At 48.0% G+C, this 18,388-nt stretch overlaps 1 protein-coding gene across 20 annotated transcripts in view; it reads right to left on the bottom strand.

The window, feature by feature from the left end:
- The window catches only part of PLEKHA6 (pleckstrin homology domain containing A6), a 133,475-nt gene that overhangs the window by 95,564 nt on the left and 19,523 nt on the right, over positions 1 to 18,388 (bottom strand). Inside the window, exon 1 of one of the 20 annotated variants that reach the window (XM_074322138.1) lies at positions 1,182 to 1,480. The exons of the other annotated variants lie outside the window; for them this stretch is intronic. The gene's annotated coding sequence lies outside the window, so the exon portion shown is untranslated. Of the gene's footprint in view, positions 1 to 1,181; positions 1,481 to 18,388 lie in introns of those variants that run through there. 20 annotated transcript variants of the gene reach the window in all.

The following is an 18,388-nucleotide window of genomic DNA, read 5'->3' as shown; positions in this document are numbered from 1 at the left end:
TGGGGCTCCCACCCTTAACAGCATGATGGGAGAGAACCCCCAGGATGCTTTTCCCTTTCCAGCAGCTCCACTACAACAAGTTAGACCTCACTTTCTATGGCTATATCCTACTCGGGCCTTTGACAGAGGTAGCGCCAATACAACACTGGAGAAAGCAACCCTCTCGAGGTCCCACCAAGAGACAGCAGTGGAGATACATTGTCTTCTGCAGTGAAATTCCACACACCCCTTCCTCTCCAAACCATCCTGGCACAGAGCTAAAAACTAAGAGCTTTTCGAGCTCCATATTGAATTCAGCATCTCATTACCCTAGGATCTGGAAAAGAACTAGAATCATTGCAAAGCAGCATTTGCAGCAGCTGGATCAAATGCCTGTTGCCGCAGTACACAAATGATGTATTGCAGTATTATACACTTGAAACTTATATAATCATATGAACCAACATCACCCCAATACATTTAATAATAAAAAATTTAAACATGAAAATAAATAATTAATCAATTTTTAAAAATGTCTGTTGCCTTTCTGCCTCTATTAGGCACCAGAGTGAAAATGGGGAGGACGGGAGAAGGAAGAAGTTGTGGGAAGCACAGGCCACAGAAGAACCAAGGACCCAAGCCCACACTCTAGCCCAGCCCAGCCCAGCCCAGCCCAGCCCAGAGGCCCAGGTTACCACCAACCCCACCTTGGGCAAACAGCTGGCACCTCCCAGGTTGTTCCTTCCCTTAGCACTTTCTGGTGCTGTCGATCACAGAACTCATGGGAAAGAAGAAAAGACGGAGGGAGAAAGGGATGAGAAACCAGAAGGGAAAGGGAGGGGACTGCAGGGTATTGGGAGAAGTCCTCGGGAAGGTAGGAGACAGAGGGGAAGAGTACCAGACCGAGCACATTGCAGAGCTGAAGACTGAATTTAATAAAGGAAAGAGAAGAGCAGAAGAGAGAGCAAGGGAGAAAGAAGGCACACTAAGGCATGAGGGGAGAAGCATGGAGTGGGGAGCGTTAGAGACCCCCAGGAACACATAACCAGAGTGACTGCTTGGCAGCCCCTCCCCTCCACAGTCCCCCAGCCATTCCTAGCCCAGTTTGCTCAGAACGAGTTCCCTGCCCTTACCAGCCCAGGAGGGGTCTGCAGGCATCAGCTGGCAGACACACTTCCTGGCCCAGCCAGTTCCTTTCCTACCTCCTAGCAGCCTGCTTCTGGAAGAGACAAGTGGACTGATCTACCTGCCTACTGAGGGGCTGAGTGCCGGAAGGGAGGCTCCACCTCAGACCAAGTAGCCAATCAAGGGAGCCAGAAGGAGCCTGCCCAGAGCCCGCCCTTTTGGGGCACAATGCTGAAGGGGACACAGGGTTAACTTAGTATTCCTCCAAGGTGCCTGTTCCATATTCATGCCCATGCTGGGCGGTCACAAGATGACCACCTCCCACCTCTTCATACTCACTGACCTTCAGGGACCACAGGACCCAAGGTTACCTCAGAGTCAACCCACGCAAGCATCAGTCCTCACCCTTAGGCACGGAGGAAGCGGGCCAACAAGTCTCTCTCTGGCAGTTGAGGAACCCAGTGACTAATTCCAGGGCCGTCCGAACTCTGAAACTCAAATCCTGGCTCTGCCACTTGCTGGCTATGTGACCTAAGGCAAGCCACTGACTGCCTCTCAGCCTCAGTTATAAAGTCACCAGGCTCCTGTCCCTCAGCCTGCACCTCCAGAGCCAAGGAAGCACACATAGAAGGAAAAGTACTCTGGGCTCACAGAGAAGCAACGCTCTATAAATGCAAGGTATCGTTACCATAAACGAGAGTTCCTGCCACACCTAGGAAGGAGGAGGCAGGTTTCTGTAAGGTCATCTGAATAAGGAGAAGGCGAAGAACAAACCAAGCCAGAGAACACCAAGGCCCCCAGGCCTCGGGCTCCCTGCCCAGGGGTTCCATCAGAGGGAAATGGAAAATGCTGCAAGGAAGAGTAAGGAAGAAGGGGACAGACAGACAGAGCAGGGAGGCATGATCTGGCCCTAGGATTTGTATCTGTGGGTTGATGAGGTTTCTCTAATTATCCGGAGCTTGGCCCAAACAGGGTGGCTGGGAGCAACAGGCAAGTCACACCCAATGGCTCCTTCTCTTCACTGTCCCCCGGGAAGGTGGAGGGAAGTTGCAGGAACTCACACAGGGAATAAGGGCTGAAACTTAGGCCTCCAAGAGTTCTCGGCCTCTCCTCAGAATAATAATATTCATAATAATCTCTGACATTTGCATAGCTTTTTATACACGTTGACACTTTTCCCTGCAGCTTCACAAAGCCACAGGAGGGAAGCCTCGTGATTGATCCCTAGTCCTCAGCTGACTAACAGCTGCGGCTCGGAGGAGATAGTGACCACCTTAGGGAACTGGTGCTGACACTCAGAACCTGGCTCTGTCCTCCTGGGCAGGCCAGGCTTTGGCCCTCAAGGGGGCTCAGCCCTGTTCTGCCAGCTGGAAGGAGCCTCCTTGATCCTTCTCGCCCGTGTTCCGGGCAGTGGACCTTGCTTGGGCTACCACGACTAAGCGCTAGCGACCCACTGCCAGACCAGGCAAGTTCCCGGGCCTCCAGGGTTAAAGGCAGACTGTTCTATAGCAAGCCCGGGGTTTCACTGGCAAGGCATTCCCTTAAAAAACTGAGAAATGTCCACTCATCTTGCTCCTGTTAGACAATGACTTCTTAATCAACCTGTTTAAAACTGTAGGGTCCCTCTGAGGTTTTGCGTTCTGAAGAGGTCCAACTTTGGGCCTTTCTCTCCAGGTCTTGAACACAAAAGGCCAAGAGTAACATGATGCCGGCTATGGTAGAGGTGGATAAGGAAGAGAATCCTTGTTTCCAGAACCTTCCCCGGGGGCAGACCTGGGATGGGGCGAAACAGGCAGTGTGGTCTGGACATGCTTCAGCCCAGGTACCCTGAAGAAATTCCCCTGAGGCAAACCTTCTGCACTGGGGAACTAGACAAAGGCCATAGCTTATACAACACCCATCGCAGAGGGAGGAGCCAGGCCCAGCGTCCAAAAGGTGAACTGGAAGCAAGGCCCCCTTTCATCCTGTACAGTGAAATCTTAAGCTTTTGTGCTAAGAGAGGGAGTGACTCAGAGACCCTGACCATCCAAATAACTTCTAATAAGACCACCACAGGAGGTGGGCTCTGGGCCTGCCATTCTGGAGTTGGTCTTGACAAAACCACCGATCAGGAAACAGACAAACACTTTCCCACTGGACTCTTCTTCTCTTGGCCTCCAAGGGTTAACCTATAGCCGACCACCACCACCCCCATCCTCCACTCCCAGCCAGGCCAGGAAAGCTGGATGGCTGGGGCAGTTGGTGGGAGGGTGTTTAGCTTGGCCTCAGACCAGCACTACAGACAACTCCACTCAATGTATAGACACCAGGTTGGGCCCCTTTACTAAGTGCCTCCCTTCCTTCCCCACCAGAGAAAGGCTCTAGGGAAGGCCGTTCTTGGGGGAGGAGAAGAAGGGGTCTGTTTTTCAGGCCTGGAGAATAGTCTGAAGGAGGATCCCTCTCTCAAATGCATCTTTGCAGCTGCGGCAGGCAGCCACACTCTGCTTTCTGCCAGAGCAACTGGATTAAGGCAAGAAGACACTCAGGCAACACCAGGCAGCCCCCAGCTCCAGGGAGAGCAGTGCAGAAACAAGTGACCTTGGGAGGACGCTGACAGATGAGGAGTTACGTCATTCGCCCTACCTCTTTTCTGTCTGGGAAATGAAGGCTGAGCCCCCAGGGGGAACAAAAGGGCCAGCTGTTCTGAGCCATGCAATGGGAATGATGCTACATATGTCACATGGGCATATCTGTACCCTCTTTTCAATCCCCCCATAGCCACTGTTCCAACAGTTCCCTGTCACCTCACCACAGCTACTTTGATGGCCAGCAAATAATTCTTCTGGGACACCTTTAACAGGTGCCTCTTGCCTAAGGGAGTGGCCCAATATAAACCTCTACTGTCAATAGGGGCCTGTACCTCTTAGATCTGATCCCCTATGCCCTGATCTGAACCCTCCTGCTTCTAGTCACCCACTCAACTTTATCCTAAGACTTTACCCTAAGACTTGGATTCCCAACCTTACCCCCTGGAGCCCCTGAAATCACTCTCAGTGTGTCACCAGAAGTCCCCATTACCAACAAATCTTCCCTATCCACATGGAGTCTTTAGACTATAGGTTAAGCGTGAGCTAGCAACCTGCCGGAACTTTCATCCCCAGTCCCATTGTTCTGGAGATAAAAGAGTGTGCCTCTGACTTTGGTCTCCCTGCTCTCTATAAGTGACAGTTCGGTCAGGCGCTGGCTCATAAACCTTCAGTGTATCTCCAGTGCCTACAGGAATGAGGCTAGCTCACAATGCAAGGCCTTGTATAATCCAGCCCCAATTCATCTCGCTTCTATTACCACCCTACAACTAAAAGCATAGATTTCCTGTAAATGTTATAAGTCACTGGTACCAGAGGAATTCAATGGAAAGAGAGGTTACTTCTGGCTGAGGCCATCAGGCCTGAATCCTTGGAAGGTATATGAAGGGGGAAGGTGCTATTCAGAATCATGCACTGGACCAGCTTGTATGTGATTCTGCCTTCCTCCTCCCTGTCACCCACCATGGGCTTGTAAACATAAAGGACATATATCTGCAAATCTGCATGAATGCAGGAAATGCTGTTTTTCACTTGAAGATCTATCAAACTCCAGGAATCCAGGTGCAGAATTAGACTGGAACAGAATTGCAAAAGTTAGTAGCTGTGTGTGACGAGCTCCCTGCTAGTGCTGGGCTAGAGTGATAAAGAAAGCAGTTCGCTGGGACAGCTTCCATCTCACCTCCCCTGAGCCCTGCACTCAACCAAACAGCTAACACTGGGAGGAAAGAAGACCCTGAAGGCAAGGATAAAAGAATTTTAAGAAACTTGCATCTGGCTGAATTCTCAGACTTTTCAGCTTGGACCTTTGGAGGGAAGGGTGTGAGAAGAGTTAAGGAAAAAAAGTCCAACCTCCCCTGCCTTCTGTGATTCTGGCAACTTTGTGCTATATATCAGTGGCCAGGCAGGGGATGGGAGATGGAACTGAGCTTGGAATGAAGGGACAGAGACCAGACCAGACTAGTGGACGCCTAGACTAACCAGTTCCTCCCTTCCTGGGCAGTGTCTCGAGCCAGAAAACGATGAGGCCAGAGGCAGAGCAATAAGAGAGAAGGGCATCAGGGAGCAAAGACATAAATCACGGCTGTCCCCAGCTCTACCGAGGAGCCCCCTTCACAGTACTGCAGTCTCCTTTCTGATCCATATCGTAACTCATCCAGCGAAGCACCACCACTGCACAATCATCCTGAGCAGGGGCTCGTATGCGATGAGATAGACAGAGACCACAGACGGAATCAGAGCTGAGAGGTAAAGTGAGCAAGTGAGCATGAGGATGAGGAAAAGAAAAAGAACTAATGAGCTCTTGTTGGAATTAATTTTCAAAGAGCAAAAACAAAAGTAACTAATATGGCAGGGCAGGCTCCCCAGGCTCAGCTGCTCTGGGGTAAGAACCCAGGTGACTGAAGACCTGGCTGTCTGCATTGTGATTGGAACGAAGTTGGGAGGTCACTCGCTCATGCTCACCACTCACCACTCATCGGAGGGGAATCTAAGGAAAATGACTCCCTATGTGCCCCAGGGGGAGGGGCGAGGAAGCACAGGACCAAAGCAATAATGTATGTGGTGGTGAACAATGCACAGATGATGACAGGGCAGTTCTGTCAACTATGTCACTAGCCATAAAGGCGCCCCAAATGCATAGAGTGCTTGTCAAGCCCTTAAGAACAAGAAGTCACGTCATGACGGGCAGTATGAAGTGAATGCTTACACTACACCAAGCACTGGATGTCTTGCTTGTCTTATTTCCTTTCATCCAAACAACCCTGTGAGGTGTATAATTTCCCCATTTTACAGATGAAAAACTGAGATTCTAAGAGGTAAAGTATAGGAGAGAATATTTGTCCAAAGTTCCCAAAGGCCTACATTCAAATCATGACGCTACAACTTTGTAACTACATGATCCAACGATGTCACCTTGAACATGTGTTAATCTCTGAACCTCAGCTTTAACATCTGTAAGATAAACAGACTACCATGTACTTCTCAGGTTGCAATGAAAATTAAATAAGATAATTTATATAAAGCTCCTAGCTAGTGCTAGTAAGCACACACACTAAGTGGTCAGTAAATGTGTCCTCTTCCCCGCCCCCGTTCATTTAGATAATTTAGGCATTCATTGAACAGCCAGTGAGTGAAGAGTCCAATGTATGAAAAGGGGGTGAGGAATGGGATGTATGGAAGCCCTTTTACAGCCCTTTTACGAGGTTTTTAGGGTAGGGTGTAGAAATTAACAAGAAGAACAGGACAGAATTCTTGCCTTCAAGCAGGAGTTGACACCTAGTGAGCTAAGCCCATAAATAACTGAATGCTGTGATGTGTGATAAGAGCTGTGTGACACAAGGGCAAACAAAGATACGGAGCCTTCAGGAAGGCGAGGGAGGAGGGATTCCAGAAGAGATGACTCCTGTGGAGCCATCAGGGAAGGTTCTGAGAAGAGATCACATGACTTCTGAGCTGTGAGAATGGGCAGGATTTGGAGTGGAAATGACAGGATAGGCTCTCTCATATGGCCTCTCATAAGGAGAAGCTGATAGAATTCATAGGATGCTAATCAATTCGTGCTTTTTGTCTTCAAGGGTAGAGGACCAAAGATGGCTGCAAGTTCTTTGCTACTCCTACCACTGAGAGGTGTAGTCTATTCGCCCTCCTGCTGCATCTGGATGGGCCTGTGACTCAGTGTGATCAACGGCATGGAATCGAAGTGACATTGTCTGACTTCTGCAGCTAAGGCATGAGAAGCCTTAAAGTTTCTACTTGCGTCTCTTGGAATACTTTCTCTTGAGACACCCCTTTTGGAACCAACTGCCATGCTGAGGGAAGCCCAAGTTACATGGAGAGACCACATGGAGGTGCTCAGGGTGACAGCCCTGAGCTCCCAGATGACAGCCGTGTGAGGACCCACCCTGGCCATCCGGCCCAGTCTAGCCTTCAGATAACAGCAAGCACAGGAGACAACCCAGCCAGCACCTAGCAGAGCCCAGGTAACCTGGAGAACCACAGAGATAACAACACATTATTGTCGTAAGTCACTACCTCTTGGGGTCATCTATTGTGCAGCGATAGGTAACAAGGGCACCAAGTCTCTATGTCACTAACTTGGGTATTACTAGGGATGTTGGAGCAAGGATCCTACTAGAAATGGATGGGAAAGAGGTGCAAAGAGAATGAATTGCATATAGGAGTGACGGGGGAGGGAATCAGTTAAACCCTCCCAGTAGCCTCCAGCTTCCCACTCCCCTCTACTCTCCCCAACATGGTGCCAGATCAATATAACTCATCATTCAATTTACCCCCTGGGACATAACTGGGGGTAAAACTCAGCAATATATAAAGACGTTTATAGCAGAGCTATTCCTAATAGCAACAAATTGGCCACAACCCAAATATCTATCCAGTAAAGGAGAAGAGCAGCACAAGAACGAAGTCACATGACAGAATTATTTACAGCTATTTAAAATGACAAATTTATGGAACATTGTCATACCTGGGAGTGTTTGTATAAAGTCAGATTAAACAAACAAAAAATGCATGTGATGTAAAAATATTAACAAAGAACGGCCCATGGAACAAGGCACAGAATAGAGTATTTACCCTTTTTTTAAGCAAAGTTGATTAAATACTACTTCCTAATAAAATATCAATCAACTTCACAAATACTAAAAATGAGGTCATGACGGCCTGGGGACGAGGCGACAATATTTTGGAAGATGGGAATATGCTCTGTCACCCAGAGGATGTGGGTAAAACCCTGGGGTGAGGACAGTGAGCTGCAGCAGGCTGTGGTATCTCCTCGGCAGGGTGGCTGAATGTTGGGAAACAAACCCTTGGTGTTTGCTGACACACTGCAAGGAGAAGGACTCACACAAAAGCCACCATTATCGCATAATCACTGTCTCTCGTGCCTGCAATTAACGGCTGTCTGAGAGGCGGTTCACCCCATTAGAGTCAATCAGCCAGCTGAAGCACCAATTAACAAGCCCACTGCAGAGACACTCCCAGCACCCTGCCGCAACTGGTGGGAAAGGAGATAGGACAAGATAACACAGATCTTGGGCACACTCCTACCCCAAAAGCAGGAAGGGACGCTCAAAGCAATCTCCTGAGCCCCAGGGTAGAAGCCAATATTGCCCCAAATGAGCCACGCTGGGTATATAGGTGCTTTAACCTCCAGTGCCAAGCCAGAGGGTCTGTATGCGTTCATGTGTAGGCCATCGAGGTTCCTGGGTGTTGCCACAGCCCAGCATGGAGCAGCCCTCAGCCTATGGGAGTCAATAAAGGGAAAGACATGGCCCAGAGGTGCTGTCACCTCCTGAGTTACAGAGGAAAGAAACAGAGGGCAGAGAGGAACCAGACCAGACAGGAGCCATCTTGACTGACTTATGCTAAAACTGACTTACACTTGCCTTTGGCTATTTTTCTTAGGCAACAAACTCAGAAACACAGAAAGGACCCAGCATCCGAGGATCAAAGATGATTCTTCTGTCCTGAGGGAAAGGATAGGAGAGCAAGCAGCTGACAGGAGGCTTCCTGTGCCCTGTCTCACAGATTTGGGGAAGACAACGGGGCCCTGTGGTCCTGCATGGCACACCCAGTGCCTGTATCAGCCAGCCAGGCCTTCTGTCCAACCACAGACTGCAGCCAGCAGAGCTCAGGCTGCAGGACAGACGGCCCAGAAGTCGCCTACCAGGCTGCAGGGGAGCCCTGGGTCAGACAGGCATGTGATCGTGTTAGAGATGACCTGGTCCAGTGGTTCTCAATCCCAGCTTCACACTAGAATTCCCTAGAGAGCTTCTTAAAAATACTGAGGCCAAAGCTAACAATTGTCACCCCGATAAATTTAAATTAAAAATAAATAAGTAAATAAATAAATAAATAAAATATACCAAGTAGAAAAAAAAATACCGAGGCCTGGGCCCCCCATAGACCAACTGAATTAGGATTTCTGGGTGGTAGGGGGGCCTAGGCACACGCATTTCTTCAATGCACCCTAGGGAGTGCTGATGACTACTCCACTTTCCTCCAGTACAGATGAAGAAATAAGAGTCTGGGGCAGTGATACTTTGCCAAAAGGTGACAAAGGCAGCAGGGAGCAGAGCCAGAGCTCCAATCAGCTCGTCTGGTGACGAGGATGCAGCTTTTATGCTCAGTAATGCTGCTGAACCAATGACTGAGTGGCCAGTGGTGCCCCACAGGGGTCTGTTCCCAATCCTGCTATATTCCACATCTTCATCCATGATTAGCATGAAGGCTCAAAGGCAGGGCTACCAGGTTTTCTGCTGACAAAGCCGGGAGGGATGGCTAACATGCTTAGGGCAGAATCAGGATTCCACATACTGAATAATGGCCTAACATTGACAAAATGAAGTACATCATAAATGTAAAATCCTACATTTAACATTGAAAAAGATTCCAGTTGTATATATAATCCAAAGGTTTGAGATATGCTCAAGAGCATGTAACTAATCAAAGGGGGAAAACACAAATAGAATCTGGATTTTTAAAAAATGTATGACTGTTTTATGAAAACCTTATTATTGGCATTCCAAAGGAACAAATGGGGAATGTGGAGTGTTTGTAATCAAATATCCTGGAAATAGTTTTATGTCTGTCCTCGGGAGCCTGGTCAGTAGGACTGATTGCAAGACCTTGGAAGATGGGACTCTTCCCTCCTCATCCTCATTCCGACCCCAAGTTGAATAATGCAGAGCAGCACTTCTCAAATTTTACTGTGTATGTGAACCTCCTGGAGACCTTGTTCAAACACAGATTCTAATTCAGTAGGTCGGGAATAAGGCCCGAGATTCTGCATTTCTAACAAGCTTCCAGGTGATATAGATGCTGCTGGCCCGTGAAGAGAAAAGATTTAAGAGGGTCTTGAAGGTTTACCTGTGAAACTGGGCACTCTGAATGTGCTTGGGGCACCTGTGGGAAGTGCAAACAGTGAGTGGCAGAGCTGGATTTGGAGGTTAGGAAGGTCCTCACAGGACATGCTTAGCTCACTTGATAAGCAAGTGCATCAAATAAGCAGAGAAGAGTGAAAGAGACCCACTGAAGGACAAAAGACCCATGGGGCAGGGAATTTTACTTCAGGCCAGTGTAGGTCAAGGGATTTTCCAGAGAGAACACCAGTTGCAGAATGGCATTATACAAAGGACAAGACTTCTTCAGTGAGGGTACGTGTGTATTTGGAGCCAGTGTGAAGAAACACTCTGGGCTCCCCTTGACACTGACCTTCCCTCTGAGGCAGATGACATCTTTTATGTAGGAGAGGGGAAATCTAACCCTAACAGCTGTCCATGGGAAAGTGACCTGAGCTTTTAGTATAATGAGCTCAATTTAAACTCCAGTGACTTGTAAACGTAGTCTGAGATATAGAAATAGATTATCAAGTAGAGGGCAGCAAAGTTCTGCTGAATAGACCACATCTGGAGTAGTGCATTCAATTCTACACAGCTTATTTTAAGAGAAAATGAAAAGTGCCCATGTCCTGAGTGGCTTACAGTTGCCAGGCACTGTCCTAAGCTTTTTACATATGTGAATTCATTTAACCCTCCCAACAACCCTATGAGGTAAGTACCATCATTACTGACAGTTTACAGATGGATAACTTGAGGCTCAGAGAGGGTAAGGATTATAACCAGAGTAACTGCAGCTGGTGAGTGTGAAGCTAAATGCAAACTCAGGCAGACAGACCCCAGAGCCTATATTTTTCCCACTGTGTCTATGGTTTCTCGACACTTGTCTGACTCTTGAAAGGATGACAAACAAGTGAGCCCAGGAAAGAAGGACCAGGATGTCAAACTGGAACCAAAGAATGGACGGAAGCGGAAGAAAAGTATAAGATCAACACTAAGGAAGGATAAGAGTTGACGCTGTTCAATGGTGGGAAAAGCTGCTTTACGAAGCAGGTTTCCTAGTCACAGGTGATGATTCAAATGGCGCGAGCTGATCACAGGTCTGAGACACTGGAAGTGTGACTGCTATGCGAGGAGGGTTGAACCAAATGGAAGGTTGCTTTCCAGTCTGAGACTCAGGTCCCTCTCCTGTCTCGGTCTCTCCACCAAGAAAAACACAGATTCTGACACTGGAGCAATAGCATTTACATAAGCTACATTTAGCTCGACTTGCTCACCGATTCTGGTGTGTGTGGTAGAGAGAAAGTGACAGCAGTGCCCAGACAACAACTTGCCAGGGACAGCTACAAACTGACCAAAGGAAGAATTGTGGGAACTATGCAAATGAGCTGCTGCTGACACCTCCTTCTCTGACCTGTTATCTCATGAAGTTCTTGTGGTAGTGATACACTCTTCTCAGCTGGCTGAAAATAGCTTGCTTCTTCTCAAAGAAATATTAAAAACGTACAGAATTGTCATAAAAAGTATGTAAGAGATTTAGTGTTTCCTAACCCACATCATGCTGTGGGCCAGCCCTTATGTACATTAGCAGAGTACCCCAGAAGTGAGTGACAAGGCCAGGTCTCCAAGGAGAAAGGCAGAGAAGAATGGAAAAGATGTGATCCAACTCCACCCTGAAATTTTTTTAGCCGGTGACTGGGAGACAGTGGTCCTGTGAACCAGGTGGAGAAATACAGATGAACCTTGAAAAACATGGGTTTGAACTGCGAGGGCCCACTTATATGCGGATTGTTTTCAATTGACTCATGTTGTTCAAGGGTCAACTCCTCAGTTGGGAATCTGCATATGTGGAGGACAGACAGTAGTAATATTCAACTGTATAGGCGGTCTGTGCCCCTAACCCCCACACTGTTGAAGGGTCCATTGTAATCTAAACTCTCAGCCCACGAAAGGATTTGGACTGAGAGAAGCTTGAGAAGCTTATCTTCTTGCGTGTTGCCCCATTCCCAGGCATAATGTCCCTAGAAGGTGGGGAAGGTAGGTATAAGCACCAACTCTTCCAAAGCATTATGCTATTTACTGCGGGGAAATACAAATTTATCAGAGAGAAGGACATATGTGCATAAAAATATTTTGAAACAACTACTTCCAACTCGCTATTTCAGCCAATAAAAGGACACATTTAAAAGCATGATGTAATAAGTTAATGTGTTGATGAGTTGGCCTTGGTTCTGTCAATACCAAATTTGGAAGATGCTGGTCCCAACTGGAATGCTTTTGTTCAGATTCAATAAAGTCCTGTCTGCGGTCTAGATGCTCTCTAAGTCACCACTCTTTATCCCTTTGTTTCCAGAACAGATGACCAGAGCCAGCACCTGTCCCTACTGACCCAGGTTTCCTTTCTCAGACCCTTGGCCCTCCCTTCAAGGTTTCCTTCCACTAGGAACCCTCTCCACACTCCCCATCTCTGCCATGCTGCTCTTCCAGAAGTCTGTTTCTCTCTCCTCTTCCTGCTTTCTTCATATCTGGGGTCTGCTGCCATGAGGAAGGCCCACAGGATCTCCATCTTTATTCCCCCTCAGAACCTATATGCACTCTGCATTGGGTACAGCCTCGCTCACAGCACAATCCAAGAGAGATGGGGAAGGTGGTGGAGTCGCCACACCCTAACAAGGACACTCCAGAATCACCCTGAACAGGATAGCAGGATCAGCCACGACTCTCCCGTCCCCTCTTCTCCGACCATGTGCTGCTTCCTCCCCCTGTGGAAGGTCTCCCTCCACAAAAGCCACTGGAGCAAACCTTCCTTTCTCTGATAAGTCATTTGAACTGAATAGTGAGGGACCAGAGGCATTGGGAAAAGTCAGCTCACCCAACTTTCCCAGTCACTATACACACACATCTGGGGTGGGGTGGGGGGATGACCACAATGATAGAGATGTCAGGGAAGAGCAGAAACACACGGGAGTAAAATAAAGAGGAAAGAAGAGAATCAGTCAAGACCACCCTGCTGGCTGCCACCAGAGGGTTATTTGGGTTTAAATGAGGACACTGGATTTCTGGACCCAGAGGCCTGCACTTCAAAAGGAGGCCACGGCTCCTGGAGGAGCTGCTTCCTTCTTAGATAAGCCCCTTCCCTTCCCTAGAATGTGGGCAGGAGGGAGCTGTAAGGACTGGCACTGAATATGGTCTCTGAGCTCCATCAGAACTCTTAGTCACACACCCACCACCCTGGCCCCACGTGCTACAAAGGCATCCAGAGCCTAAATTCGGGAGCTGGGTCTGACTGCTCTCATTTTTATAGTTGGAATTGATACTCAAACCAGTGGGTGCTGAGCAAATTAACAGGAAGCCTAGAGAGACAAGGACAAAGTTGGCTTGAAGCACCCTCCCACCCCACCCCTACCCCATCTCCTACCAGGGCCACAAGCAACACAGGGCAGGTTGGGCAGCCTTTTATGCAGCAGGGGCCCTATAAACTCTGACGGGAACACACCCAAACAAACAGAAAGGAAATGCCTCTCAGCTGTAAAGGCCCCCTTGCTGCCCATTCTTCTGTTTGTAAAGGGCAAAGTCCTTGGCAGGAAGGGAGGGAACGGGTGCCATCCACTGAGCGCCCACACACATGGGAAAATCCACTCCTGAGAGATGGAGAAATGGGCTAAATTCTCACAGCATGGTTGAAAATGGAACCCGAGCAGTATGAATGCCTTCACGTGCTCCTGACTCTGATCCCAAGCCTTATCTTTAATTTATCCCAATGCATATTTATAGGTTCAGCATTCTTCCTGGATATTCCAGAGCCACGCATGCCCCTCCCCTTCCAGCCACTCCTCACCTCGCCACCTGGTGCTGAGCTCTCCCCCAGCTGAACCTATTCTGTGGTCAAGTCCACACTTGGCAGGCCTCCTGCTGACTATCATTTCCGTTGTCAAACCAGAGATAGGCAATTAAAAACTGGCTTCCATGGGATGGGCTTAAGGCTTTCCTGTCATAAAATCTCCCAGAAGCCTGAGGCATTTAGGCCCCAGGCCGCTGATATGGACTCTTTCTTTCCTTACAGTTGTACCCAGCGCGGCTCAGTGACCAGAAGGGATGGCTCCAATGCAGCCAGGCCCACCTCCCCTTCCCTTCCTGGACTTATTCCCCTCACAAATACTGAGGGAATACCCAGACCACTTCAGGCCCAGCTGTCCTCTCTGACAGCTCTCCCCAGCACCCAGCCTCTCCCATCCCCATAATAACAGACACGAGGCACCAGTTCAGGACTAAGCTCCAGGCCCTTGATTTTGACATGGCCGTGGCAGAGCCGTTTGGATCTTTAGATCCCATTTGCTCCTTCTATGAGAAGAATCCTTCAGTTCCTCTCACAGCAAGAAAAAAACTGGGCAACAGATTCAACACACATGGGGGTGCTGAGCCATAAACCTGAAGAAGAGACCACAATTCAAGCCTTGGCTCTGGACAAATTGTGACCCTGGACAAATTGTGTGACCTTTGACCCGTGACACTGGGCAACTCACGTGACCTCTGAGCTTCGGTTACCTCACAGATTGGAGTTGTAAGGATCCAACCAGATAACATTACACGTGGACAGTGAAAGATGCCTGAGGTTACATACATACCTAAGAAGCTTAAGTTTTTATTTTCTCTCAGTGTTTCTCAAATTGAAGACAATGACCCCACTCGTGGGTATGAAATCAAGTGGAAGGGTCAAGATTATGTTTAAAAAATGTTTAAAAAATATATATATATAGACCAGGCAGGTCTGAAATGTAACAGGAAGCTAGCAATGAAAGAAACACATGTGTTTGCTAGGTTGTAATGAAAAATTTATTCCCACTGGTTGCAGTCAAAATTTTCAATTAGGTCTTACTTTGAACACTTTCTTGCAGGAGCTCCCACCTGTATAAACTTGCTTCCTGCCTTTGGCATAATGGGATAGTAAACTCCTTGAGGATGAGAGCCATGTCTCTGGTTTCTCAAGTTTTCCAACCCTCCCACCCCTATGCCCTGTCACAGGGCTGGGCTCTGACCAGGGTTGTTCTCCAATGCAAGCTGTTCGCCGGCTGGAAAGCATCCACCAAATAGAAAATCAAGGCACTGTCCCAAACAATGTCCCTGGAGGTCCATGTTAGCACCTCCGTTTTACAGATGAGGAAACTAGAGCTCAAAGAGGGGCGGGGACCAGGACTGAGACCTAGGTTTGCACAGCCCATGGCTTCCCCTCTGGGCCATGCTGCCTTTGTCACTACCCACGCGCTCCTGCACCACCTATCAAATCTTTCCAACATACTGCCTTGGCCCAGACTACTCACACCACAACACACACACACACACACACACACTTGCGCACACAATGGAAACAACACAGCATCGTTTCCTACCTGCCTTTTTCTGGCTTTCCCCGTCCAGTGAGGGCGAGAGGAGAGAGCTGTCCCGGGGGCATCTGGGGTTTGTCCTCCTCTTGGTCCCACCTTCACCCTTCTCTGCCTCTTTTGAGGCTGATTCCCCCCAGCTCACCACCCCCTCCCCCAATACCAGCTAACTGGTTACCAGGGCAACCCAGCTGGGAGGCTGCCAGTTACCACGGCAACCCAGCATGGCTGCCAGGCTGCCTTGCTTAGCAAGGTCAGGGGACCAGCCAGGCAACAGAGCTGCTGGGAGGTTGCCGGGCGGGCCTGGCCTGGGCGCCTACGTGCCAGAAGGAATGAAGTTGCTGCTGGTAGGTGGCCATCTCTTAGTTTCCTGCGAGGCAAGCTCCCCCAGCCTGGGGCATGAGCCGCAAGCGGCTCTCCCCAGTTTTGTCACTCAGGCCTGGTCCCTCCAACCTTTGCAACAGAATTCCTGTCACCTCACCTCCAGGAAGTTTTCTCAGATCCAGCAGCAATTGGCTGTCACTCAGCCTAACCCTGACCACCCCTCACGCTCCCTCCTCTCTGAGCATATCTGAGAGTCAACATGCATGCAACATGTGTGTGTCTGCATGTCATGCAGTCTCTCCATGAAATATGTTGATAATAATAAAGAAGTGCTAATATTTTCTAGGACTTACTATGTACCAAGCATGTTGTACCTTATGTGAAGCCTCTCCACTGATCTACACAACAAACTTACTATCCCCACTTTACAGACATAATAACTGAGACTTTGGAAAATTAAGGCCCTTGTTTAAGGTCACGTAGGTATTAATTAGCAGAGCTAAGATGAAGTTCTATGGATTAGCTTCTGAAATTCCTTGAGCTTTTGGCTTTTGTCCCTCCCCACCAGCCTGGCCTGGCTTCAAGGAAATATTTTTTAACCTTTATTATTCAGTGCCGCATGTTTTATTTATATTATTTTATTTCATCCTTACCTCTATGAAGGAGGTTTTAGTCTCCTCAGATGGTAGCTTAGGAAACAGACCCAAAAGAATTAAGTGACTTTCCCCAGCTGATGAGACCCAGCTTAAGTTCCCTTCCTCCGGGAGTCCTTTTCTGATTCCTCACATAGGGTGTGGAAAAGAGTGAAAAGAGTTTATCACTCTTTTCTTGCCCACCAACATATTAGCATTTGTTTCTATTATATACAAAATAATCGTTTGCTCACAGGTCTGCTCCCTTACTAGACTGTGAATTTAAAAATTCACTTTTGTAATTCACTTTCACTTAATACCTGCCTGATACATAATGAGCATGCAGTAAATTTTGGCCAAAAGAAAATGGTGGGACCAGTATTCCAAATCCTGTTCATCTTATTCTCAGTTCCATGTGCTGTGAACCACATTACCCTATCTCATTCATTCATTCATTCATTCATTCAAAAAGCAGTTATCAAACAAGTGCTATGGGCCAGCTCTGTGCCAAACATCATAAAGACAAATAAGACCATCTCTTGACTTGAAGCAGCCCCGTCTAGTGGAGGGAGGGTCAAAGCTGAGCAGGACAGGAAGTAAATGCCCTTCACCACTGCCATCAAAGGCTTTCTCATGACTGTTTCCCCATGCCTGTTCCTTGGGCCAAACGCCCTCCCATCCATAGCCAACCAACATTTATTGAGCGCCGACTAGATGCTAATGCCTTCAAATCACCCATGGTTTGGGGCAAAGTGGGCAGGATAAGAAGACAGTGGTAATCAGGAATTACCAGACAGCATGAGAAGTGACAAATACGGTACAGGGGTCCAGGAACTAGTGGCCAGGGACTCTGGCACCACTTTATAACTCCAAAGAGCTTTCACATTTGATGTGATAAAGCCATTTCACGTTGTATTGCTTTACAGCCACACCCACTTCCTACATTAACTCATTTGAACTATAGTGAGGTAGGAAGGGCAGGAATTATTACCCTCATTTTAAAGATGGGGAAACTGAGGCTCAAGGGGGAAGAATGTTAGATTAGAAGGAGGGAACCTGGGTTCTAGACCTCACTTGTGATTCTAACAAGTCTAATGACACCGCTACCATCACGCTCCCATCCCACCATCCCACCTCACCAAAAGCAGGTTTTCCTTACCCACTATGACTTCTTTAATTCCCCAGCTGGGCCGCAGAAGTTTCAGGTGAGGCCAGCAGGCCTGCCCACAGTCTCTGGATAGCCCATTGACACTAATAAGGACCCAGGAACCAAGCAACATCAGAAAAATGACCTCACCTCCAGAGGCCAGGTTGAATTTAACAGGCTAATTGCAAGCATTAGGCTAATTAAAAGCAAATTAGCACCTGCAATTACCTAAAACTCAGTATTTTAGGTAACAACGAGCCAGACGGGGTGACATGGTGATGTCAGAGCTAAGGAGGGACCTCACCGCCCCCATGGAGCGGATCCTAGGCCCATGCATGTTTATCAGATCAGCATCGACATGCCCAGCCCGATATCCTGAATTCACACAGTAAGGACCAACTCTTTACAGAGACTAGGTAAGTAACCTGAAGTGGTTTGACAGTCACCCTGAATATCATCTGCCCTAAACACATTTCCTACTAACCAACCTCAGCACCTGTCAGACCTTTGAGTTAAAGCATTGCCTCTGATATACCTTGTTCAAATACTCACATCTAGTAATAACCAATATATGTGTAATTATTTGCAGTTTAGAAAGCACTTCCATATGTATTACTCATCTAGATAAGTGGGTAACTGTCAACTAGATAAGTGGGTAATGATACTAACCCCATTTTTCACACCAGGAAACAAAAACTCAGAGATATTAAGTGACTGCTAATTTGGACTGTCTTCAAATTCCAGATGGGCATTCTTTCAACTACCCTGCAGGCAGCGCACCAACTCTCTCTTATTGACACATGCACTAGAATCAGTTTATCCGATCACCTAATGCTTCTTTGGAAAATGCAAAGAGGGCTCACAGGAACAGGGAACACTCTGGGTA

Source organism: Rhinolophus sinicus, linkage group LG17 (assembly GCF_036562045.2).
Source record: "Rhinolophus sinicus isolate RSC01 linkage group LG17, ASM3656204v1, whole genome shotgun sequence".
Taxonomy (NCBI): Eukaryota; Metazoa; Chordata; class Mammalia; order Chiroptera; family Rhinolophidae; genus Rhinolophus; species Rhinolophus sinicus.
This window is presented reverse-complemented; position numbering and strand designations above follow the sequence as displayed.